Consider the following 26,294-nt stretch of genomic DNA (forward strand, 5'->3'; position numbering starts at 1 on the left):
GTTCTTCAGGAAAAGTGGCAAGCCGACCGGCTCTCTGGGGTTCAGAACAGGTGAAAAGTAACCCACTCCCACCCCGTCTCTCTTCTCCCCAGCCTCAGCTCCACTCAGTTGGGGAGTGTAGAAAGCTTCTCCAGCCGCAAAAGGGAGCCGTGTGCTCAGATGCTCTTAGGCAGGCCGCGCCTCGGGGCGCGCGCAAGCCGAGCTCAGCTCGGGCAGTGGGTGGGAAGAAACCGGGAGGGGAAGGTCTGGGGGTGCGAGGGTGGAGCGGAGCCCGGCCCCGCGATCCGGCCCGGGTTTTACATGCCACCCACTCGCCCGTTCGGCCGCGGAGAATTCCATAATCACAGCGGGCGAGAGCGGAGACTGGGAGCGAAAAATCCGGGATCCGGCAACTTTGGGCAGCGCATGCGCGCCCGCGGCGCTCCATCCCAAACACACACACATTTTTCCCCCGGACTTGGAAAGTCACCCAAAGCCGCCCCAAGTGCAGGTAAGAGACTCGGCGCTCCCTCCGACGCGCCCCCCCATACGCCCCTCAGCCCCGCGGGCCTCCCAGGTTTCTTCCGCGCCTCGCCCCCTGTCCCGGTGCAGCCCCCCACCCCCAGGGCTGCTGCTTGCAGCCGGGCGCGGGCGAGCGAGCGAGCGAGAGAGCCAGCCAGCCAGCCAGCCAGCCAGCCTGCCTGCGCGCGGCGGCTGCCACCCAACTCCGGCCGTGCGGGAGGCAGGGGGCACGGAGGGCTGGCACCCGGGCGCGGGGCGGCGCGTCGCCCGCTGTGGCCCGGGGAATGCCCAGCGCGCGGCTTCGGGGGAGGGGAGGGCTGCTGCTCCTGGGGGTCACTTACTCTAACTGAGGGGGCAGAAGGGTAGGGGAGAAGAGGGGGAGGTGCCAGGCACGAGTGCAGACTTTGCAGATAGAGTGGGGGCGCCCCCTGCTCTGCGGGCTCCCGGGGGGGGCAGGTGCTCACCAATACCGGGCTATCACTCCTTCCCCCTACGCCAATCCCCCCCCCCCACAGCTGCAGGGGTTTGTGAGCTCTCCAGGGCCGAGAAGGAGGCAGGGGTGAGGGGCGCCTGGGGTGACTTTGCAAGACTTTGCTCAGGGGAAGGGGTGGATGGGGAACCCCGTCAGCCGACTCTTGTGCCCCAATACCAGAGTGTAGGTGCTACCAGCAGAGGTAGGCAGTGTTCATTTAGGCGCAGAGTGCCCAGGGGTGTCTTCGGGTGGGAAAACGAAGGCAAGAGGTTGCTTCGATGGGGGAGCGGCGTCCCCTTTTTCATTTGTGCCTGGGAAGTTTGTCTCAAGTGCGCTGCTCCGGGCGCGGCAAGTGGTTCTCCTTACTACCCCCACCCCCACCTCAGCCTCCCCGGGCTCAATGCTGGCAGTTGTGGGCACAGAGAGCCGGCGCACCGGCTCAGGACCGTGAGGCTGTCGGCCGGAATCCTCCTGGGTCCCGGGAAAAGTTCGGGGGGAGTTGCCGCGGTTGTTGTGTGCGCTGGGAGAGAAGTTGCGTCCGGGGACATGGGACGCTGGGCTGGCGGGCCCGCGGGAGGGTGGAGTGGTGCGCTCCCAGGGGGCTCAGTCGCGGTGGAAGAGGGCTGGCGGGGTCTGTACCCCGAGGATGGCCTGAGGGTGACCTCGCGGCTCAGCATTTGGGGAAAGGGAGCCCTGAGTCTAGGGACGCGCGCCTGAAATAGGTACCAGGCGGAGGACAGAGAGAAGAGTGGCTTGTGGGGAGCATGGGGGCACCAAACGGGAGAGGGCCGGGCCACCTGGTCACTTGGGGTCGAGCTTCAAGGCAAAGGAGCGCGTGATGGCTGGCAGAAGAGTGTAGGGGAGCGGGGCTCCAGGGGGCGCGCGGGAATGGGGGATCGGCCGGACCCATAGGCAGGGAGCTCTCGAGGCTGGGGGCCGAGTCGTGCGTCCGGGGTGAGCCGGCCGGGCGGAGCGGCGGCCGGTTTATTTTTACTCGGTGGCATTTGCAGAATGTGCAGCTGATGGCCGTCGGCCGCCAGGAAGTTTTGCTTTCTGTTCTTTCTCTCTTTCTGAAGCCAGAGCGGCCGGGAGCGGGCGGGCTGGGGAATCGGGCCTGGAAGGGGCGGGGGGCGGCCGCTAGGATGGCAAGGTGCGAGCAGGGGCTCTCCGGGGAGGCGGACGGGGGTTGGCCCGGAGAGGACGGGCGGACTGGCGCTGGGCCGCTGCGGAGCATTTGGGCGAACGTCCGTCCCCAGCGTTGGAAGCTCCTCGGCGAGAGGAACAGGTGTATGCGCCGTCAATCACGGCGCGAGGGACACTTTGGGGGCGTAGATTAAAATAATAATAATAGATTTTTCTCTAAGGGGTGGGTGCAGATTCTTCTTCCAAGTCATCCCCTACCCGGGTCCGGAGTTGGGGGAGGAGACGAGTGCGGAGGGAGGCAGGGGCCTCCCTCAAGTTCCTCCCTGCACAAGTTCCTCTTGAACCAGCCTCAGCTCGGGAAGCCGGCCCAGGGTGCGTGTGCGGGTGTGTATGATTTGTCCACCAGGGAAGCGACGAAAACACCCCTCAAACAAGCCTGGAGTTCCCCAAAACCTGGATGGATCAAGGGGCGACTGGGGGGTTATGCGTCGCTGCCCCAGCGTAGTCTGGGGGCAAGACCCTCAGAATGTGTGGTTGTCCCGCCAACACCCCGTGCACTTCAAAGAGGTGGGGACCGCGAGGGGGAAAAGTCCAGGGTAACCGATGGGCAAAGTTGGTGTATTTAGGAGGTCTGTAAGTTGGTACAGGAGCGCGGTGACAGCGTGCTATGGGACTGGAAAACAGATCTCCCCGTAAATTGGTGCGACCCCCCCCCCCGCCTACCCCACGGCGCGCGCGGACACACACACACACACGCACACACACGCATGCACACACACACACACACACACACACACACACACACACACACACACACACACACTACGCACGTCGCCGTCCTAAAGGGAGCTGTCCGGGCTGAGCAGGAGCAGCTGCGCGGGGCGTGGTGAGGGGGGTAGTTGATCCCCGGGGGCTGCGCCGGGGCTGCGCTCCACGTGCCCAGAGGGGGCGCTGGGCTGTTCGGTGCCCGAGCGCAAAGCTCTGGGTTTGCGCCCTGGTGGCCGCGAGGCGGTGCGTCCCGGGAGGGCGGCGAGTCCCGCGCCATCTCCGGCGACTCGCTCTACCTCTCCCGACGCCCAGCCACTTTCCCACTTCCCAAACTTCGCTTAATGGTTTGCCCTCCCTCGAGCTCTCAGACCCTCTGCAGGGCAGGGTGGGGTAACTTCTCCTCTCCCGGCAGCGGCCACTGTCTCTCTCCCCGGAACCCGGATAACTGGAGAGATAGCCCCCACCTCCCCATCTTGTTAGCCACCTTAGAGGCGGTTAACAGGAGTTTATGGGGAATATTGTTGAACTTCAGTAATCAGGTTTCCAGCGATCTTATGCCTTCTGTTTAATTTATTAGACTAGTTATTTATTCTGTTGATGATAATCTGTTGCTGGTTTCTATGGAGATGTTAAACTGATCTCTTTCAGAAATCAAACTCCATATGCACTAAAACGTTTAAAGGGGCAGTGCCTCCCTCTTTTTTGTTTTGTTTTGTTTTTTGTTTTAGACTTTGCACCTTGCAGAGACTTCGCGTCTTTCTCTGAGTCTCGGTGCATTTTATTTCCTTCTTACCAAGTAGAGGAGCCGGGATACTCACGCTTTGTGGCAAGTACAGCTTATTATGGCTAGAAGAAAGCGAAGGCTTTGATCCCTAGGTTGCATCATCATTTAAAACAGATCATTTCACCACCATCCCCTTCTCCCCCATCATATAAGAGCAAAATTCTTTCAAGATCAAAGAGTCCAATCTAAAAAAAAAACACAACTATTGTTAAAAAAAATAGGAAGTCAGTCAAATGTGAACCTCTCCTTTATATCTGCTGCCCTTGTGTTTAAAGAATTTTTTGAATAAGAAAAACAAAACTTGTAGCTCAGCTAATTTTTCATACTTATTAATAGTTTATCTTGCCCCCCCCCTTTTAATTTAAAAAGAAGTTCAAAGTTAGATTTCTCTGCCTGTGGGGGTTGAGGTATATTTGCTTCTCTTTTAGATCCTGACCATCTGTTTTTGGAAAATTAGCCTCTGGGAAGAGGGAAGAGTTTTTACTCAAACTTAATGGAGTGCTTTAATTCTTTTTAAATACCCAAATATTTTAAAGTTCCAATTTCCCTACTTTTAAGGAAAATGTCAGTAACCTCTGTCTGGTGTGTGAGAATATATCAACTTTTTCTCTTCCTCTCTTCTCCTCAGGTAGTCTTCTGTGGATTTGTGACTATGAGGGAGGTGGGTACAGTGAATTAAGAAAATAAGGCAGAAAAAATTATCTTGGTTTGTGACACTCTGAAAAATTGCAAACCTACTCTGAATGCCGATGTTTATCACACTGACAGATATGATACAAAGCGATTGCATTTCCTAATGATCCTTTGGGACTAAGTTGTAGGTAAAACCATTTAATGCATTTTTAATATTAAAGTAAGGCCCGGGTTCCATTTTCCTGGAGGTGGGGGGAGTGGATGTCCCTCTCTGGAGCTGATGCTTTCTGAGTATACTGCTTTCCTTTTCTAACTTGAGCCCCCCACCTCCACCCCTGTCCATTTCCATTCACTTTGGGGAGGGGTGAGCCACACACAGGGCATTTGGCTTTCATAAATAAATTTATATCTGGCCAGAAGGTCCAATGCTAAATAAGAGCACACTTAAAAAAAAAAAAAAAAGAAAGAAAGAAAAAACAAACCTCAGACTCCACCCCTGCTATAGGAAATAAAACAGAGACAATTGTTGACTTTTTTTTTCCTTCTGCCATCCTGGTTCTCTTTTATATTATTTTATTTTGGAAGGGAGTGGAATGGGTGTTACTTCTCAGCTCAGCTCAGAGAGGAGCCATTCCAGTTATTTCCCCCTTTGCTATATTTTAAAAATTTGTTTGATTTGGATTGCAAACAGAACAGAGGTTTAAACGTAGAAAAGAGCACTGTAGCTTTAAACTCAGGAGTTTGCATATTCTCCTTGTATCTTTCCCCTTTGCTAATTATTGTGTTGTTTTCAGAGCAAATATGTCATATCCATGGCGACCGGGCAGGTTTATTGTCTTTCTGAAGCAATAGCTCACATAAGTAATTAATGACTTTCTTTTTTTTCCCCTGGCTTAGGTTAAACAGATCATTCAAGGAAAGTCATATCTCTCTCTCTCTCTTTTAGCCCAGTGACATAAGAACATGAGTTAGAACAAGAAAATACTTTAACCAAGGAGTCAACAGCTTATTTTCCCCATTTCTTTTAAAAGCTGAAGTGTCAGCTTTCAGACATATGAGGCTGTCATTCTTGCAGCCGTGAGCAGCACAGTCCATGACTGGGTTGGAAATCCATTTTTGAAGGTTGTGCAGCCGGGGAAGTGTTGGCATGGGGGGGAGTAACCCGGAGGAATTTGCCTTTGGGTGGGGGGGAAGCACTCCAAAATGAGTATTTCTCCTGTGTTTAGCAGAATTTAATTAAATTGTTTACAGGAAAGAATTAATGAGTTGGTAGTAATGTGTCCCCCCCACCCCTTCTTTTTCCCAGTCTAGTTAATTGGAAAGACAAAGTTTTTCTTTTTGATTAAGGCTTGAACTTCAGCTTTCTCCAGCCTTTGTCTCAAGTGCTTGTTCCTGGAAAAGTACCTTTTGGAATCCCCTCTGGTTAATATTTCCAGAATTATGGTGGGGTTTTGTTTTTGTTTTTTTTACCCTTAGACCTACAACTCCAAGCTGGTTTCTGCTTCTCAGGGATCAGGAGCTATGATGATTGACTGTAACTTGGATTTTTAAACTTTTTTGGGGGGTGGGCGGTGGCTTTTGAGGCTATAAAATGTTATAGACAGCCTGTCTCTCTTCTGTATCTAGGGACGCTAGTCGGGAAGGTAGAAGCAATGTTTTCCTTAAAAAAAAAAAAAAAATCACCGTTTATGTCCCACCCTTTTCAAATGGACCTTTTGCTAACAAGAAGCTTTCTGATATGATCCCTTAACTTGAGAAATATACTAGATGTCCAACGGATTTTCTCCAGCAGCTCCTTTGCCCCTACCAACAGACACGTGTTAATTACACACATTTATAGTCTGCCCCCCACTTTTGAAATTTCATGTATAGCCAAGGTTTTGTGTATATCCTTAAGAAAGGGGAATGAGATACAGAGAAAAGCATTTATATTATATTTATACTCCAACACAATTAAAAAGGATATTCCCCCCCCCATGTGAAGTAAGTTAAAAAAGGCTGTGAGTCAACTGAATGAATCTTTTGGCTTTTGGCATTCAAAATAAAAATATAAAGCAGGAGAGAGATTTATTTGGTATCTGGTTTCTGAAGAGGAGAAGAGAAGGCCAGGCAAGTCTGATGCTGAGACTCCAGCGGAGTTGTAATTGAGCCCGTAACCTCTTGATGTCTATATCAGAAAAACAGACATGAGCACAGGGAACGGAGGAGAGGCAAACAAGCCTTGTAGAGGAGGGAGCTCAGGGGGAGATTCACAGAGAGAGAGAAAGAGATTTAATTTATAGACATTTTAAAACCCGTAATTTCATTAGGATCTGTTCTTCCCCTTCTCTGAAGGGCAGCCGGGCAGACGGCTAAGGCTGGTCCCTGTGCCGAGATGCGTGGTATGGCTTGGTGGACGCGAACGCGGGCATCCTTGCCAGCTCTGAGGGTTCCTTTTTGCTCTGCCCACTTTCTGAAGGCTTCCTTATTTTGAAATGAGAAAGTCCCAAATAGCCAAAAGTTAGCTGTGGCTTCTGGCTGCCTGGTGATCTCTCCGGTGGGTGCCTCGCTGATCCACTAGCGGGTCTGTCTTCTGCCTGGCCTTTGGCATCTGTGTCTTCTGTCTGTCGCCAGGCTGCCTGCCCGTGGTTCCAGCCACAGGAGGCCACGGGGGAGAGGCCCCCATTTCTGCCCCCCTCAAGTTCACCAAGTTAAGTTACTGTGGTTCTGAGGCCACGGTGTTGGAGGGGGGGTACAGAGCTAAAGCCTGTCGTAAATTCTGCAAAAATTAATCAACCGTTTAAGAGCTGCACGTTAACGAGGTTGTGCAGACAAGCCAGGCCCTCTCCCGCTCCCCCTGCTCAAAGTCCAGCAGAGTAGGGGGTGGCCTGGATGGTGGGAAGGGAAGGGGGTGTTTTATTTTTAATCTGACTGATTGAGAACAACTAAGGAGAGGAAAGAAGAGAGAAGGATTTATTGAATATAAATCCTCAAGTGCCCTCGTTCCATGTTGTTGGAATTTCTTTTCCCTTTTGGTCTGGATTTGTCCTGTGTGTCTTTGGCAGAAAAGACACGTAGAGAAAGAGAGCAAAGGGGGGTGGTGAGGGGGAGAGAGAGAGAGAGAGAGAGAGAGAGATTGAAGGAGAGAGAGGAGAGAGAGAAGGAGAGAGGGAGGGAGACTGTGGCTCCTTCGGAACTCATTATCATTCTTAATAAGTCTTAAGGAATAAAGAAGAGCATTGAGTGTAAATGCTGGGTAATCCTAACACTTCTCAAGGTGAGAAGAGTCTTGAGGACACAGAGAAAAGAGAGAGCAGAGGAGGAGGGTGGGAGGTGGGGGCTCAAGTGGCCCTGGGGGAGTGGCAGGCCCAGGGTTTGGGAGGCTCTGCAGGAGGCCTGGAGGCTGGGGTGGGGGCACCCAGAGGAGCCCAGCCCAGACGGTGTGTCTGAGATGACACTGTTGATCTCCAGGAGAGAGTGTCTTGCTGGGGCAAGGAGCATGGGTGATGGGAATATGTGCTGTGGGTCAGCCCTGCCTCGGGCTGTTCCTCCTGGGCTCCGTCTCCCCAGGCAGCTCAGCCTCTGCCCCCGGGCCTCAGGTTCCTTCGGGGCCCCCTGCATTGTCCTCTCTGGGAAGCCAGAGGGACAGAACAGCGGCCAGAGCTCAGCTCCGGACACTAGGTGGCTTAGAGGATCTGTGAGGTTTTTCTGGAGGAGCGCTGGCGTCCTCTCTCCTCCCCGCTGGTGGGCTCTGCTGTGCCTGTCCTCTGCTGGGGCTGCGGGCAGCCCTGGAGGACGGGCCCAGGGCCGCGGCACAGCTCCTGGGCTGGTGCTTCCAGGGACCAACTCCCAGGCAAGGCGAGGATGAGGCTGGGGGCAGCTCCCATGGAGGGAGGCAGCTGGTCAGGGCCACTTGCAGGAGGGACGATTGGAACCCCATGCTGTGTTCTCTGCCACCTGGGCATGAGACACTGCTGAGCCCATGGTGGGGCGGTGGGGGTGGTGGTGACTCTGTTTCTTCCCCTTTTGAGTTCATGTGCCCCCTGTGAGAATCCTCTTAATAAAAAAAATCTCATAAGCATAAATACTGCTTATACTTTAAGGGGTTTCACAGATCTTATAAACCCAGCTAAGGACCCTCTAGGGTCCCTTGCTCTGGTGGGCTTCCTTCCAATTCTCCAGGACTGTCGGGGAGCGGGGGTGGGGGGCAGTGAGGAGGCAAAATCAGTTATCACTGCCACTCCCTCCCCTGCCTGCCTCAGTGCTGGGAGAGCAGTCAGACGGCGACACAGGACCCCCCCCACCCCACCGCAGGTGGATCAGGGCCACACGCACGTTCCCCTCTGAAGAAACACACCTGCTCAGGTAGACGCCCCACTCCAGGCCAAAGGCAGCCTCCCTGGCATCTGGCTGGCACTCTAAGATTCCGAGGATGTTTGGGGAAGGGTCTTAGCCAAGGTCATGTCCGAACCATGGAATGTTTTCTCTGGGGACAGAGGTGGGCAGGGAGACACATTTCAGGTTTGACTTACTATAGTCAGGTTTTGCTTTTTTTTTTTTTTAACTCTATGTTTCTTTTGGAAATCAACTTCGGGGAGCATGCAAAAGGGGGTGCGTGGGAGTTAGAGATGAAGGCTGGTGACTGAGCTGGTGGGAAGCCCAGAGGGAGGGCAGGACGGGTTAATGGCGGGTAGATTCTGCTCTTCTGTTGTTTAAAAGCAGTAATGACCAAATTGCATGCCCTGTGTGTGCCTTGCTGATGAGATTTACCGAAAGGAAGCTGCGCTGCCTCTGCTGCTGGTCTCGGGGTGGGTGAACGTGTGTGTGTGTGTGTGTGTGTGTGTGTGTGTGTGTGTGTGTGTGTAAATGAGAAGAAGGGGTGGGGGATTAGCTCTGCCAGGCTGGCACCCTTCCCCAGCACTAATTGCTGGCAGAGTACCCACGGGGCTGTGCCAGCGTCTCCAGCTCTGCCCGCCCCCCCTGCCCTCGGGGAGCTCAGCTGTGCAGCTTGCTATGTGAGGGCCATTTCCGGGCCCACTAGTCCCAGAGGCTCCTTTGGGAATTTCAGGGAAATCTGATCCTTAGGGAGACCTGGTCTGGGATGCTGGGATGGGGTGAGACTTGGGTGGTCCAGAGCTCCGCTGAGGTCTTGTTGCAGCCATCAGGAGACCCCAGTGTAGTTCTAATTCTGCAGTAAATCAGTGTGTGGCCTTGGGCAAGTCATTTGACCTCTCTGGGCCTCAGTTTCTCTCTTATCAAATGGCCTCTGACCCTACCACCCTCACAAAGTTGCCCTGATGGTCCGCTGGGCTCGTAACTTGAAAGACCTTTGAAATAATTAAGCGTAATGAAGAATTTGTCATGGCCGCGTTGTCAAGTGCAGAGTGCCCCCAATGTCAGGTAAGCCGGTTTTATATAAAATGGTATCAGTCTCAAAGGGGACCCCTGTGAATTCCACTCCAGAAAGCCAAGGGCCTGGATGTAGTGTGTGGTGTGGGGTTTCATTTTCGTATCAGGTTGCAGCTTAGTTCCCTTATCATTGGGAGCTTGGGCTGAGTTGAGGGGTTGTTTTTAGGCAGTGGGGGGATCCCATTCAGAATGTGGGGTGTAGTTATCTGTTTTGAGCCATGGGTTCTTTGAGGAGCTGCATATGTTGTAGATGATGCATTCTGGAGCCAGTTAGCTGGGGCTCAGAGTTGTGACCTTACATCAGTTAGTTAAGTAGTCTGTGACTTTGTTTTCTCATCTGTAGAATGGGGAAAACAGTACCTACCTTGTGGGGTTGATGTAAGAATTAGATGAGCTAAGCCATGTGAAGTGTTTAGAACAGGCCTGGCCCCTGTGTATTCTGGACCCACGTGGGGACGCACTTACTGCCCCCCAGCGTGTACTGTGGATGGAAGAGTGGGGAGAGCTCTCCCTCTGTATATCTGGGGGCGGGACTCTGGTAGGTATGGGGTACTGTTTTGTGGGTTGGAAATTCTGGATTTTGTGTTTTACCTCTCTGGGCTGCCTTCAGGTCCTCCTGGTATTTTGGATAATGAGTCATAGAGGACAAGAAACAGACTGTACCCATCTTTGGAGTCAGACCTCAAACGGGGCAGGGGCCTTGGGTCTCTCTTTCCCATTGTGGCCAGATTGGTGTTCTTGAAGCTTGCGGGGGAGCTGTTTGGGGTGGGGGCAGACCCTGAGAACCGGTGCAAAGGTGCTTGTGGCCTCTGACTGTGTTTGCTCAGCCTGAGAGCTTAATGCTGAATGCTGGGGGGGTCCCCAGAGACCCGTGTGTATAGGCTCCGCTCTGATGGAGACCGCGTGGCTGGCAGAGGTCAGGCGTGTGCGTTTGGAGTCAGGCTGAGCCCCATGTGAATCGTGTTTCTCCCAGCTGGGCAGATTAATTCCTCTAATCCTTTGCTTCCACATCTGTAAAATGGGGATTGGAATTCCTACCTTTTGAGAATTTTAAGTAGAGGACAGTAATCATAGCTAACGTTTGCTGAAATTCGACTTTGAGCATTATTTCATGGAATACGCTTAGCCCAATGAGTAACACACAGTAGGGGCTTCGAGATGACCGTGAGATGAGTAACAGGCCAGCCCTGGGTGACGGGAGCTAACTGCGGAGTCTTCTGTGGGACTGAGGTGCCCACACACTAACCCCCCTTGGGGATCCAGTCTCAGGGGGGCACTCCCCAGGCTGGGGGGAGCAGGAGAAGAGTCAGAGGTAGCCGGGAGGCAGTGACCTAAGAAGGCAAGGGCATAGGGGCTGTGGAGCAGGGAGCACTGCAGGGGCGAGGGGCACTTATGGAAGATGAGGTGTATGAAACTCCATCGGCCTCTCCCATTTCACTGTGCTATGCCAAAACACCCAGGTTCCTGTTTCACTATCTGAGATCTGGGAGCAGGTTAATTTCCATGACGGACTCCAGGCCACGTGCTCGGAGGATTTATCTAATTAAACTGATGCTTTTTTCTAAGAAAGAGAGAGCGGGAGGGAGGGAGCGAGGGAGAGTGCGAGAGGGAGAAGGAATAAAAGAAGGATGGAAGGAAAGGAAGGGAAAAGAAATGGAGGGAGAGACGGAAGGAAGGAATGAAGGGAGGGAGGAAAGGAAGAAAGAAAGAAAGATAAGCGAGAAGGGAGAAAGGGAGACAGATAAGCTGGAGGCAGGCCAGTGATTTTTGAAAGGCCATCGCAGAGTGGGGGAGATGCTTGGTGCTGAGGTGGAGGCCTCGGTGGGCCATGCTTCCATCTTCTGATGCTTTTAGTTTATTTCCACAATAGCTCTTGTGCTGGGAGGGATTCTGATCTGTACTGTCCAATGCAGTAGCCACTAGCCCACGTGGCATTTAAATGAAATCAAGTGAAAAATTCAGTTCTTCCCCGAACTGTCCACATTTCGAGGACTCCCTAGCCACATGTGGCTGGTCGCTACTGTACTGGGCAGCCCCAATGATGAACATTTCCGTCACCACATAAAGTTCTATTGGATGGGAGCGTTGTCATAGGGCTGCTTCCCTCAGAGCTGGGGCTGAAGGGATGGGCCCCACGGGTCAGTGACCGAGGTGGGGGCTGGGCAGCAGAGAAGCACTCAGATGTCAAAGGGCACTCCCTACCTGGTGCCACGGCCTCTGTGGTGCTGGGCTGCCTCGTCTTTAGATTGCACCGAGGGTTTCCTCTCTCCTGGGGCTGGGCGATGTGGTGGGTCTAGCGTCAGGCAGAACGGGGTTTAAATCTTTCACCTGCAGTCTTTGTGCCCTTGGGCAGGGGTCTTAACTCTCTGACCCGGTGGAATTGGGCTGACAGTAAACAGTACCTGCCTCATTGGTCCTTGTGGTCAATAACTGAGTAAATGAATGTAAGCACTTAGTATAGTGCTGGGCATATAGTGAGCACGCAAAGAGTGGGGACCACCATTATTATAATAATTATTTTTATAATTGTTGATTTTATTTTCATAATGACTATTGAAGAGCTTCTGCGGCTGCCAAGTTCTTAGGTACACTCCCTAACCAAATGCCAATTTCTCCATAATCAACACTTTCCAGAATTAGTTTAAATGAGCCCCCCCGCCCCCCCAGTCCCTTTCTTCTGGGAACCTATTATAGAGCCCTTCTTTCCATCTCTCCCCATCCCTCCTTTCTCTGGGCAAAAGCAAGAGTTGGAAGTGCCCTAAAACGAAGTCTTGCAGGCCCTTCTGCTTGTGAGTTAGAGCCCGTACCCCTCAAACACACATATAAGTGTGCCCCCCCCCACACACACACTCTTCTCCACTGGCCAAACTGCATTGGAAATAAACCCCAAAGTAGTAAAGTAGGGGAGAGCAGATGTGGCCCTGGCAGGGCTGGCTGTGTTGTTTGGGGGTGGGGGTGGGGTCGATGGCCTGCGGGAGGGACGTGTGTGTTTATTCCCGGACATTGCCCAGTGCCCTGTGTGCTAATGTGGAGCTGAAAAGTCCCCTGCATTGTGCAGGCTCCTTTCCCCGTGAAAAGGCAATTGAGTCAGTGAGTTCCAAATGGATAGGAGCTGACAGTAAATGAGAATTTGGCAGTGGGTAGAAAACAAGCTCCCCACCCCCTACCCCTTCACCTAACACACGCTCACTCGTCCCTCCCGAAACTCCCAATGCTTGTGTGGTTTTTCGAGGCGTTTTGAAAAGAATTATGATTTCTTTTTGTATGTATCAACATTATCAGCTGGGGTGCTGCCCCAGTCTGCCCCCCTCCCCTGGGATGGCCTAACGCCCTCCCCCAGGTCGCTGTGCCCCCCTCCCCGTCGCCTCATTGGCTCCACCAGCGATCCCCGAATGAGTTAAGGGCTGAATCAACTCTAGACCCAGCTGTACATTTTACTCTCGGTTCCTGAATGAAGCGATGTGCTGTGCTCAGCATGATTGGAGCCTGTCTGCCCCGGGTGGCCCACCCGGCCCCCACTCTGCTGGGCTCCACCAGCTTTCATGGGACCTGCCGCTGGCAACTTGGGGAGCTGGGGGTCCATGCTGTGGGGACCTTGTCAGGGGCGCTCCCCACATGCAGCCTCCCATTAGAGACCTAGTTTAATTTTAAAAGAAAGGGTCTACCATTTTGACCCGGCGTCATCGCTGGTTTGCAAAGAAAGCTTACAGTTTTGAGGGTTTCCGTATGCCCAGGGCCCTGTCCCTGCCCCCACCCCCACCGTATTCCTCCTCTTACCACGTCTAAACCCATAAATCGGTCGATAGATGTTTCCTTGTACCTGGCCGTTGACCATGATCCATGGCAAGGATCTACCTCCCCACCTAAGTATTCTCAAGAGAGCCAAGGAGGAAAATACTGCCACCTTGCAGGTAAGCCTCCCATCACCCCGTATTTGTAAAATGGCATCTCTTTAGCCTGACTGCCCTCTCTGGGTGGAGGTTCAGAGTTTCTCCTTTTTCTGGGGAGTAAGAGGCAAGGAGAAGTATTCATTTGGGCAGAATTACAGCCTGCTCTTTGGGGGTATATGTATCTCCCGTGGCTGGGGATGCCTGCCAGGGGCTCCCCTTCTAGAAAAGGCCTGGTGGAGTGTGGTTGCTTTAGGAGTTTAGCTGGAAGAGTGGCCTGTGCAGAGGCAGCATAGAACAGTGGTTAAGTACACAGGTTCAAATCCCCACTCCCTCATTTGTTAGTACTGTGACCTTGGCCACATCCCTACCCCTTGTGAGCCTCAGTTTCCTCATTTGTAACAGGGGAATAACAATAGTGCCTATAGCATGGGGTTTCTGTGAAGGTTAAATGAAATAATGCTGGTAAGGCACCTGGAACATGTTAACAAGAGGTAGCTATTCTTGTTACTATTGCTATTACTACTTCTTTCTATCCATTTGTCATCAGGAAGGTGGGAAGATGTGGGGTTCAGGCCTGTCCCTGTGTTCAGGCTCCAGGAAGCCCAAGGCCAGCCTGGAGCCCCCGCCCAGAGGCTGTGTCCCCCAGAATTCTGTAAGCATACTTGCTGAACCAGCAAAGCAAACATGTCAGCCCAGTACAGAGCCCTGGAGGGAGCAGGGAGGAGGTTTGCCATGCCCAGGCCTGGGCTTGGACCCCTGAGGTGGCAGCCCCTGGCCTGGCCTGGCCTACCTAGCCAAGCGAGGAGTCGACTCCTGATGCTGCTTCCATCTTGGTTTTCCTTGGCTTTTCCTCAGCAGCCGAGAGCGTGGCCCTTGCCCTCCCCCAGGAGCAGGTGGCCTTTGCAGCCTGGCACCTGTTCCTGGAGGGCGGCTGCCAGGAAGGTGCAAACCTGGGGATCGCCCTGTGTGTCCTCCGAGTCCTTGCACGAGCCCTGGCTGCTCCCTGGAGGAGCTCGCCTGGGCCTGTCCAGGTGGAGGAGGTCACAAAGGGGCTTGTCTCTCATCCCAGAGCCCCTTCCTCACCCTCCAGGCGACTCACAGGAGAGCCAGGATCAGCATACTGAGGTCTGTGTGCTGGGGGCTTGCTGGGGGGTGAGCAGTGGGGCGGAGAAGGCTGAAAGGATGTGGATAAAATTGGAGAGGGTACAGGTAAGGCGTCTTGCTTTGTTCTCACGGGACAGCAAGCAAGCTGAGTTGATTTTACATTTTCATTTTATTAAAAGAGGAAGTAAATAGACATTTACCGAGCACCAATTAGGTGTCAAATGCTGTGCTGTGACTTTCTGTAGGATTGAAAGACACCAGGCAGGTAGTGGTTCGGTTTCCTGTTGTACCAGTCAGGAAATAATGCTCAGAGAGGTTAAGTAATTTACCTGAGTTTACCCAGTTTGTTAAAGGAGAGCCGGAGTTTGAATGCAGGTTGATATGACACTGAAATACATGCTTCTTTCCATCACTGGGAAAATAGAACCATATTTTAAACAGTTTTTGAAAATAATAAAAGGAAAATAATTCACCCATAGTTTATTTTAACACTTCCTGGTTTAGTATTTAGTGCACTTCCTTCTGGTGCTTTTTCCTTTTGGTGACTGTATATCTTTATATGTATGCATTTTATGTAATTATAGTTATAAGAGAATATGGTTTTGGTTGAGACCCACGACGAGGTAAGAGGGTCTTCTGAGCTGGGACCACTGAAGGTGATTGATTCTCGGCAAAATGGAAACCTGATTTTGGCCCCATGCCATCTTTTCAGTAATGAGGTTCCTGAAGTTGCATGGAAAAAACAAACTGGGTGAATGGGGAGGCGAAAAAGACCCTTGCAGTCTCTCCTGGGTTGGTTTTGCTCCGTTAAGTGGTAGACTTTTCCTTTTAACTCACTTCCTTTTTGCTTTTGACAAATGGGAATATTTGTACCATTTTCCCGAATGACCTCCTCTCCTTGGGGTAATGAGAAAATGAAAGTCTCTGCTAAGTGCTTTGAGATATTCAGATATAAAAATGGAGTGTTGTCATGGGCCTTTTGCTGCCAGGGCGCTTTATAAAGAGGAAGTGCAGCTCGTGAGGGTGAAGGTCAGCGTGAGGATGAAGGCCATTGCCGTAACCAACGTCTCTCTGGGCACAAGGGCAGGGGCATTCGTGGCCAGCTACAGGATGGGCAGGGGTTTGGTGGAATCCCCTGCCTGTCCTCCAGGTCCACACGCCAAGTCCAAGGTGATTTGGATCAGTCAGGCAAACCCCCCACCTTGGTGAGGGCTCTCCCTGGACCCCGTCCCCCATGCTTGCTTCATAGCATTAGCTCAAGAATAACACAGTGGAAGAAATACGGTGTCACCTTTATAAGTAATAATCCCGAAGGTGATTTCGAAACATGGAAAAATGTTTATTACGTGAGAGAAAGAAAAAAACAAACAAAAAACCCCGCCAAAGGCCAAGAGTTGTGAACACTGTGATAGAAACTATATAAAAATCACAAATGCGTATGGACCAAGCTTGAAAGGTAATCCTCTGAAATGAAAATTATAGCGTTAGAGTGGTAGGACCACGGTGATTTGTTTTTTATTTCACAACATTTTCTTTAAATTCTCCCCTATGATTAAAAACCAACAAAGCCAACGTGTAGGCCCAGTAGGGAGCCCTGGGGAGGGAAGGGGGCGGGGCCGTGCCAGGCGAGAGGGCGCCTGCACCCACGGCCCCCGCAGGGTGCTGAGCTCACCGACTGTGCCAGCCACAGAAACCTATGAGATCTTTAGAAGCCGAGGCGTATCGGTGACTCAGACCTTCGTGTTGTGCTGTTCAACAATAGCTTATGTCCTTTGCCCAAAACCCTAGGCCAGCGTGTTAAAAAAAATTAGAAAATTAAGAGATAGTTTGTACTTTCCTTACCAGCCTGTGCCAGCTCCAGGCGCTTTATTTATTCAAGGTGGGGAGGCAGGGAAGGTGGGGTGGGGGTAGGGGGGCAGACAGAAAGGAAAAGAAAAACAAGGTAGAACTCGGACAAGGCCCAAGAAACGTTTGCGCCTCAACAACAAACTTTCTTTTGTTTCCCCAGGGGGGGAGAAGAAAATGAGGGGAAAATGCAGAGGACCGGTTTGAACCAAATAAAAGGCCTCATGTTTTGGGCATGGGCATGGGTGGCTTCTTGCGGTGGGTTTTGGCTTTTGTTTGTGGAACATGAAAGCGATTTCGTGATGCTCATCTCTGGGCCTCGATGTGATGGGGGTGGGAGTAGAGGGGCCCAGCAGAAAGTGCTAGAGCAAGGACAGCCAGGTTGGGCTCTGGGGAACGCGGATATTTCGCTTGGCTGTTCTGGCCAGTAATGCCCAACTGCCAACAGTTTATGCCCTCATTTCCGGTTGGGTTTAAAGAAGATTCCTACCTCCTGGGGTCCCAGAAGCGGCTCTCTTCTATTGGGACTCAGAATTCTGTGTGATCAGGGGTTTAGACCAGAACGTTTCTCCTAGTGTCCACTGGACAACACTTGAAGATGCAGGAAGAAATGTCTTGGGAGGGGAGAGTTAGGAATGGAATATGTGTGATGGTGTGTATGGTTGTGTCTGTGTGGAAGTGTATGAATGATTGTGTGTGAGTGATTGTGTGTAACTGTGTGAATGTGTGTGAGATTGTGTGAATGATTGTATGTGTGTGAAATTGTGTGTGTGAGATTATGTAAATGATTGTGTGTGGCTGTGTATATGAGATTGGGTGAGTAAGACTGAGTGATTGTGTATGTGTGGTTGTGTATGTGACATTGTGAGTGATTGTATATGTGACTGTGCGTGGTTGTGCGTCCATCTCTGTCCCCTTCAGTCTTAAGCACTTTTTTCCCTGGTGAAAATAGCCAGGCTGAGTAAAACTTAGGGGGCCTTATATGTATTTTTCCCTGTCTCACCTTGTCCCCCTGCCCCAAACGGCTCTCCTAGTGAACCTGTGAGCAGTCTGGGCCCTGGGCTGATCATGAATTCTTTCTTCAAAATTCATTTAAAGGATTTTGTGGAATAATCCAGGTCTTTGGCAGCAGTTTGACCAGTAAGAGAAACGAGGCTTGTGAGTTAGAGGCGAAGCCGCAGAGGTTTAAGATGAGCTGGCCTAGAACTCAGATGCCCACGTCCGAGGCCTTGATGACGATCCCTTACTCCGGTGCTCCTGTGTACCCCCTTACCGAGGCCATCTTGGGAACGGATTCACTGTCGAGTTTCTGAGCTCCGTGGGCTTTTAATCTGCCTTCTTGATCTTCCAGTCATCATGACCATGCCCGAGAAGGCAGCACAAGGATTGTTGTGCCTGTTTTACAGATGAAGAAACTGAGGCCCAGAGCGGGGAGGTCACTTGTCCAAGGTCACACAGCTAGTCAGTGACAGAGTCCTTTGGGCTTGCAAACAAGGTCATCTCCCCCGATGGCTCAGCTCACATGACCAGTTTCAGACAGGGAATTCTGCTTTCCTCTGCTTCCAGGAGACCAACGGACCCTCCTGGAGGATCAGATGCTTTGTGGCTGTGGTTGAGGGTGACTGGTCCTCTGGTTTTAGGTCATGTCTCTGTTGAGGAAAGAGCACTGGGTGGTGAAGTTCTAGCCCCACCTTTGTGACCCACAAGCAGCCCCTTCCTGAGGCCTCAGCTTTGCTGTCTGTGGATTGAGTAAGAGGCTAAACCCTGCTGTTCCTTGACCCTTCCCACTTCAGAATGGCTGAGCGTCCTGCCATAATCCAGAGTTCCCAGCTGTGCCATGCAGCAAACCCTCTCCCACAACCTGTCAAACCAGAGATGCCAGTTTCCTCAGGGCGCCCATGAGCTCCCTGCCTCTCTCTTATGCCAGGGAGAGCCTTTGCAGGCTGGCGGAGCCGGGCCCCTGGCCCATGCCCCCTGCACCTGCTTATTGATAACTGTGTGTCTGAATGCGGCTCGTGTCAGAGCCCTTTGCTTGGAACTTGCCGAGTACTGAGAGGCCAAGACGTGAGGGAATTACGAGCGGGGGAGAGAAGTGGTACCTATGACAAGAGGCAGCAGTGGTGAAAGGGGTAGGCGTGATGCCCGGGGTGAGCACCGTCTGGGCAGGAGGCCTGGCTTCCAGCTGTGGGGGCTCCGGAAGGGCAGAGCCTGGCAGGAATGATTTTGAAGCCACTACTATGGAGATTAAGGGGATGAGAATGTAAATCTCAAGTAAAAAGGTAATTGAATGTAATAGCAAACACTGCTCGCTCTATGTTAATTTTAGCTCTTCCCCTGGATACAAGGCGCTGTATTAGTGTTTTATTACCATTTTGTTTGCACTAATAAAATAGTAAAATTTATTTCAAGGAAGTTGAAGGATGGTTTTACAATGCAAATTTGAAGAAATTGGACTTTTCATTTATGCCTCTGCTATTTTAAACCCTGACGGGTGTAAATTAACTACAGGGACTGAGCAGACCCCACTGATGGGGACTTGGGAGGCGGGCGCCCTGGCAGAGGTTCCAGACCAGCTCAGGGCAGAAAGCAGAGAAAGCTCCACGGAGAGGCTGGGGGGACATGGGGGCCTGATTGGGGGCGATGGGGCGATGGGTGAGGGTGTGTCAGGCACAAGTGACTCTGGTGGTAGGTAGGCATGTCACACACCGAACCTGCAGGGGGACCCTTGAGGCCGTGTCTTTCCTCTGCCCTTTGGCCTCCACCCTGTCCTGACATCGAGCCTCGATTAACCCGGTAACCCCCAAGGGGAACTGAGCAACCTCTTTCCTCTGCTCCTAGAAAGCAGGGGTCCACCAGATGTCCAGTCCACACCCCTCCTTCCTTTTGAAGGGGCTGTAGATTGAGGGACGTGATAGGTTCAGGGAAGGAAGACCTGAGCCCCAAAGGGAGCAGGGGAAAAAGAGCACAGATCAGATACGAGCCCAGCAAAAGCTCCCAGGCATGTTCCTTCCCCTTCTCTGTTCTGCCTTCAGACCCCGGCATACTTGAGAAACTGGAAGCAGGACATTTTGAATAAGCCAGCATCCCTTCAGGCTGGCCCGAACGGTCCCAGGTATGATAGTGTTGGGAACAAAAAGGCTATTGGGCTGAACTGGAAAACAAAAATACAGTTTTCTGAATTTTGGGGAACTGGATGATGGCATAGCCAGGTGGAGAAGGGATGGAAAGGGGTGATCGGAGAGTTTCATTTTGAGTTTTGGGTGAAGAATTCAGGTTGGTTCTTGTTTTATCCAAACCGGTTTGTTTATCTCTGAAAAATTATCAGCAGCAGTGGCCTGAAGCGATGCATTGGGGGACCAGCTTCCAAAGGTAGGGACCCGAACAAGTGTTCTAATGTCTGGCGAGGTCTGTAGCATGTATTGCCCAGGGTTCTCTGGCCACCTGCCTGATGTGGGGGAAATGGTGAGCCGGTGACACCGGTTTCCAGCCCCAACACTAGGTCTTGTGGGTTTTTTTTCTCAGTGTATTCTCTCTCCCTCATCCGGGAGTAGTGTGTGTGTGTGTTTTCTTAATGTAAAGATTCAAACTGTTGATACTGGCAAGGCCAGAGTTGAGAAACTGGAGGAGAGATTGTGTGCGAGAAACTGGAACAGAAATGGTGGCAGGAGACACTTGAGGACTCCCTTGATTGCAGACAGTGTGAACTCTGGGTGTTAGCGCTCTGCCTGTGGGCAGTAGGGAACTTGGCACCGAGGCAGAGGAGAGTGGCTCCTCTAGTGCCCACAGGGTCGTGTTTGGAGCAGACTTGGGTGGTGGGAATCTCCGAGGGTCAGGCCAGCCTCCAACAGCAGGGCCAATGACCCATGTGGTTATTGCTGGAGCAAGAAAGTTTTCCACCTGGGCCTTCTGGCTTCCTTTTGGGTCAAGGACCTGTGGATGAGATTTCTTGGGATTGTGGGGTTTAGGGAGTGTGCAGAAGGCAAGGGACTCTAAGCCCAGCCCTATACCAGGCTGGAAGCTCCTTCCCGCTGCTGGGGACACAGGAGGCCTTGGTTACTCTGGGCCCCTAGCTGAGGGGGCAGAGAGGGAAGACCTGAGCTGGTGGAGGTGGCCATGACCAGGGCAGCTTTGCGGGTGTCACTGAAGAAGCGAGTCGAGAACATGTAAACGTGGTGCATCCTTCAGCTTTTGAGATGGTTTATGAGTCTCTCAGAACATGGAGATACACTGCTGTGTGTGTGCCCATGGACTCAGAGGGTGCATCAGGCAGGGGGGGTCACACTCCGGGTGTATTTCAATCCAAAACTGTAATTACATCAAGGAGCAGACGGAAATGGGAAAAGAGGATTAGTGGTGTGGCCCACTTGGGCCTGGGGGAGTGCCTTTTAAGCTCAGCCTCTGTGCTGGGATCACAGCTAAGGTGGTCTGTCCCCGAATGTCCAGGACTCTGGGCACCTCTTTTCTACTCATCTACACTTAATGCTCCCCAAAACACCTCTGGAGAGTTGAAGCCCCTCTGAGCAGCTCCAGGGCTGCTCTCCACCCTCCCTGCTGCTTCTCAGCGCTTATTGTCACGCGTCAGCTCCAGCCTGGAATAGAAGGACGCTCCATTTTGATTGATTTGACTTTCTTTTCAGCAGGGGGTATAGGTGTCTGTGTGTTGGGGAGAGTGTGGCCCTAAAGGACACCAGCGGACAGTTCTCATAGGTGGCCACAGTAAATCCAGGAAGCTAGCCCCCCACCTGCTGCTTTGTCCTGTTTGGTCTGGGGGGAGCCTGTGGCCTGGCCCATAGATAGCATCTCCCCAATTTCCCCTTTAACTGAGAGAAAAGGCAGCCAGAATTCCTAGGACTTTAGCCCATAAGCCTCTGACCCTTCCTCTCATCCCACTCAGCCCCCTGGGGTGACGGAGGCATCCCCAAATATCCCAAACCCCTGCTCGGCTCACCTTTCTCTTCTCCCTGCCCCCCTTCCCTGCACCTGTCAGCTGTTTCATTGACTGTCTGGCTTGGCTGCCACCCATCCTATCCTCCCAGGCCAGCTCTTCCCCCTCCCCTCCCCCCAGGCCCATACTCCCTCCCTTCCTGTCTCTGCCCACGTCTGTCTCTACCTGCCCGTCGCCGGCACACCTGAGGATCCGAGGCTGTCTAACGGAGTGCGGGGATGGTTCAGGGTGTTTACCAGACAGCCAGGATAAGGTATTAAATCCTGTTGCTGTCTTCCCAGGGCCAGCTTCCTCAGATGGTTTTCCAAATTCCTAATCTCAGTGCCCACATCCCTGCCCAGCCCATGTTTGATGGGAGCTTTCTTCTCCGATTGAAGCTGAAACCGAGCAGGATCTGTCGTGGGGTTGGGTCTGGGTTCCCACCGGTGCATGATGACATGGAGGGCCAGCCCCTTCCTCTCTGGTTGTTCCTTCCTCTCCTCCTTCCTTTCTTTGGGAATCTTAGTGAGTGAGGCCCAGGATTCTGCCACCAGGTGTTCCAGAGCCTTCTTGAGTGCCCCACCCCACTGCCAGTGTGGTCATGAGGCCACCTGCTATTATACTGTAGGACATTGGTCTTAGTGTCAGAGGCAAGGTGGGTCCCAGCTCGAAGATGGTCTGAGATGGGAATGAGTAGGGGGGTGACAGCCTTTCCTGAGCCCACCATTACGATTCCTCCTACTCAGAGTAAAAATGGCCACTGTGGGGTTTCACTCAGGATGCTAAATACCCTGGCTCGCCCCAGGAGAGCCATAAAGCAAACCTGTTCCTCCACTGTGTCTCTGCGTTGGTTTTGGAGATGACAGCAGCAGGAGGAGGCGTGCTCTCGTCCAGTGCTCTGGGTAGACACCAGCCCTTGTTAAGATGGCCTAGCCTCTAGGGTGCCAGGAGGGCTCAGATGTTCCCCAGTGGACAGTGAAACGGAGGGGCTCGTGGTATCCACTCTTGATGTGGGGCAGAGGCAGCTTTCAGGGGTCTTCCCTACTGTAGGACATCCGAGACTTGTCTCCCCTTCAAGACTAAACAGAGAGCAGTGAATGCTTCTCCCCCCCTTCACACTTCTTTCCCAGAAACGAGGCTCAAAGAGGCAAATTAGCTTACTTCCTTGGCCCTTCAAGCTGGGAACTTTCCATAAGGGAGGGGCATGACTCTACACCAATGATGGCAGTTTGGCCAACAGTGGTGGCCTGGACGTACTTACCCTTCTGGGGGTGCCTGGGACTGATGGATGTGTTCTTTCTCCGAGCTGCCATGTGACCTGGACAGACCCTTCTCATTGCGGCTTCTCTTTCCCTGGCTCCAGGCTCCCCCTGCTTTCTCCTTCCCATGCCCCTTCTCCTCCTTCCTCCAGGCACCCCGAGGTCCCTTGGGTTTCACAACACCAGAGCTTACCTCGCTCTCTATGTCTTCTCACCTGCTAGGGCCCAGATGTCCCACGTCTCCACTCGCTCCCCGTTGCCTTGGCAGTCAGCGCTGCACTGGGCTTTTCTCTCTCCCTTCCTGAGCCCAGGGCACTCGCAGGAGCAGAGGCATCTCTGGGACCCAGCAGACAAGGGTTTGGCAGCAGCGAAGCAGGGCAGCTGGGGACAGGGCAAAGGGGGACAGGGGCAAACTTCATGCTACATCCTCAGCCAGGAACCTCAGTTTCGAGGCTTCTTCCATAATCACGCCAGCCTGGGCTCCTGTAGGAGTCCTGGGTGCCAGGGTTTCCGATTTTATTTTGGGGCATTCTTTTTCAAATACGTGTCGGGCATGGATCAAGAAGTGAGACAGGAAACAGGAGGGCAAAGAAAACCTGGAATATGACAGTTGGGCTGGTGAGGAGGGGAAGACGGAGGAGGAGGGAAGAGGTGAAATTAATTCATTAGGAAAACTTGTTTACTGGCTTTGCTTAGGCGCCTCCATTTTAAAAGTCTACGTTTACAATAAGTCGCTAATTAAAATACAAAATTAGGCAACAGCTATGTTTTTTTTTCCCTTACACTTTAATTGCATGATTTTTTGTGATGTAATTTCTGGAAACACCCAGCGTACCTCACAGGGCTGATTGTTTGATAAACTACAAGCACCTGAAACCAACCCCAAAAATAAATATATAAATCCAAGGGGAACTTAAGGTAGATCGGAAAGGACACAGAACTGCAGACAGCAGGGAACCAAAAATCCATAGTAATAGTAATAAAAAAAATCTCCTAAGTAAGGACATTTATCCTGCCTACCTTGAAACCAGAATAATCTGTGCAGTTCATGGGGAAAAAAAAAAAGCTGAAATGGAAACCAGACCAAGTGGGGTCATCGCTCCCTGTCCCCTACACCCCTCTTAGTGCTATGGAAAACAAGCAAAACCAACGTGGAATTTTCCCTGATTCCATTTCTAGCAGGGCTCAGTTCTTGCTGGGGAGTCTTCTTTCGTCATGGATCTTTCAAGGGGATCTGTCTGCCTCCCTCGGTCTGAACCTCAATGCAGTCCCCAAGGGGAGGTGAACGAGACCAGTGACTGTCCCTCTTGGGAAAAACCAGCCTGTCCAGGCCCCCAGAGGGTGGACAGCGTGTCCCAGGCTTGGGCTGTTGGTCCTGGAGCTCCTGGCTCTTCTAGAAGGTAGTGGGAAAGGGTAGTCTAAGGTAAGAATTGCGTGCATTGTCTTTTGCAGACAGCCCCATGGCCTACTGCCTTTTTAAAGATCTAGACCTGGATGATGATTGCAAAACTGCTGAGAAACTTGTCAGGAACTGACTCCGAGGTGGGGCTGGGAGGAAACTGGATCCCACTGGCAGCTTGGCTGCTGGAGAATCGTAGGCACAGCATTGCCTGTGGACCCCGGGCCTTCTGAGTGCCGGGCATCTAGGCAGAAGAAGTTTGAGGGACAGAGAGGCCCCATGACCCCAATGCCTTCTCCTTCCCCATCCAAAAGCTGGAGACCCCAGCTCGAAGATGGTCTCGAAAATACATTTTCTCCCTGATTATAACTCATGCTTGTGGCTCATTGGAAAAATACAAAACAGTGTGAAGGAAATCATTTAAAAATATGTAGTGTAGTTTTTAAAAGTATGGGTTTAGGGGAACAGAGAGACCTGGGTTTGTGCCCCAGCTTTGCCACCCAGTGGTGTGACTTTGGGTGAGTCACTTAAAATTGCTGAACCTCAGTTTCCTCATCTATGAAGTGGGGATAATGATCTTAGAGGGTGGTCAGAATTCAATGTGATGAGCCACATAAAATACTGAGCACAGAGCCTGGCACACAATGCCCTTAAACATTAACTATTTCTGTTGTTGTAGTTAATAGTGATTATGCCACTGCCTTGAGATGATACGCTTTAAAACTTTTTGTTAAGATTTTTTTTTTATATCAATGAAGTGATCTAACCCTGTGCTGTCCAGTATAGTAGCCTTTATTCACATGTGGCTATTTAAACTTAAATTAACCAAAATTAAATAAAATAAAAAATTCAGTTCCATAGTCACACCCCCCACATTTCAAATGCCCAATAGCCACATATGGCCAGTGGCTGCCATACTGGATCGTACCAAGATTCCGATTGGATGGCATTCTAAACAATGGAGTCATCTGAGTTTTTTTACTTGTTACCGTATTTTGCCGTATATAATGCACCCCTTTTTTGGCCCAAATTAATGAGTGAAAAATAAGGATGTACATTACACATAGTACTAATTCCATATCTATGTAAATGTTTTTAATTCTTTTATTTATACTTATGAGTTAAAAGTGTAACTCTAGAAATCAATAACAGTATCCGTATGCAAGACAATACCCTGGAATACTATAATCGGTTTTGTTGAACTTACCATGAACTTGCAACAACAAAGAGTTCTTGGTCTTCTATGATGCATAAATATCATAAATTTGTTACCAGTACAAAAAATTTCTTGTACTTTGTATCTATCTGTTCTTGTGTTTTGTGATTATTTGTTACATAAAATTTCTTGTACCATAATATGTTAAAAAAAAAAAAATGCTAAGATTCCTTTATAATATAAAAACAAGTACCTAAATGTAAACAAATAAAAATTTGAATTAAAAAATTAAAATGAAAGACTTTTTTTCCCTAAAAAGGTTTGGGCCAAAAACGGGGTGCACATTATACACTGCAAAATATGTTCATTTCTTGCTTTCTGTGAATATCTGTTCATGGCTGCATAGTAGTCCATGATGGGGCTGAATCACGCTTCTTATTGGTTTGAGTCTTTGTTACTGGGATGTTGGAGCATCCTCTGGCCTCTGAATGGGCCCACTGGGGTTGCTCTTCTCAGCACTGGCACTGTGGCACTCTCTGATTGGTTCCAGGTAACAAGGGATTCTGGGAGGAGCAGGGCCTTGCCTGCTGATTGGCAAGTGGTGGTGCCAGGGCAAGGAGCGGGGGTTGTGCTTTTCCCCCTGAGTCGGCCCTGGCAGAACAGGAGGGGGCTGCCCCCCTTAGTCCCTAGTGCATCCCCTCAGCCTGCCTCCTCTGTACCCTTCTCCTCATAGGACGGAGACCAGGAAGAAGAGGGACATAGCTGAGGTAGTAAAAATGAGAGTGATGACCCACTCTCCACTGACCCGAGGGTCCCGGTATACTTCGGAACCCTCCCCCCCAGGGAGCCCCTAGGGAACGAGTGGCCTTTCTTGGTGGGGAGTGAGTGCCATGGTGGGGGGCTGGCCTGTCTCCAGAGACCTGTGAGGGTCTTCAGGCTTCCAGAAGGGCTCTGACTGAAGACAGTGTGAGATTCCAGGGCAGTGGTGCTGGGGTCCCAGGTTGGGGGGCAGCTCCAGGAAAACTGCA

General features: G+C 51.5%; 1 protein-coding gene across 2 annotated transcripts in view; it reads left to right on the forward strand.

Annotated features, from left to right (window-relative positions):
- Positions 1 to 336: 336 nt before the first annotated feature.
- CASZ1 (castor zinc finger 1) overlaps positions 337 to 26,294 on the forward strand; it is a 150,150-nt gene continuing 124,192 nt past the window's right edge. Inside the window, exon 1 of one of the 2 annotated variants that reach the window (XM_074334061.1) lies at positions 337 to 490. The gene's annotated coding sequence lies outside the window, so the exon portion shown is untranslated. The remainder of the gene's footprint in view (positions 491 to 26,294) is intronic. The other variant, XM_019746785.2, reaches the window with a different exon arrangement.

Source organism: Rhinolophus sinicus, linkage group LG06 (assembly GCF_036562045.2).
Source record: "Rhinolophus sinicus isolate RSC01 linkage group LG06, ASM3656204v1, whole genome shotgun sequence".
NCBI classification, from domain to species: Eukaryota; Metazoa; Chordata; class Mammalia; order Chiroptera; family Rhinolophidae; genus Rhinolophus; species Rhinolophus sinicus.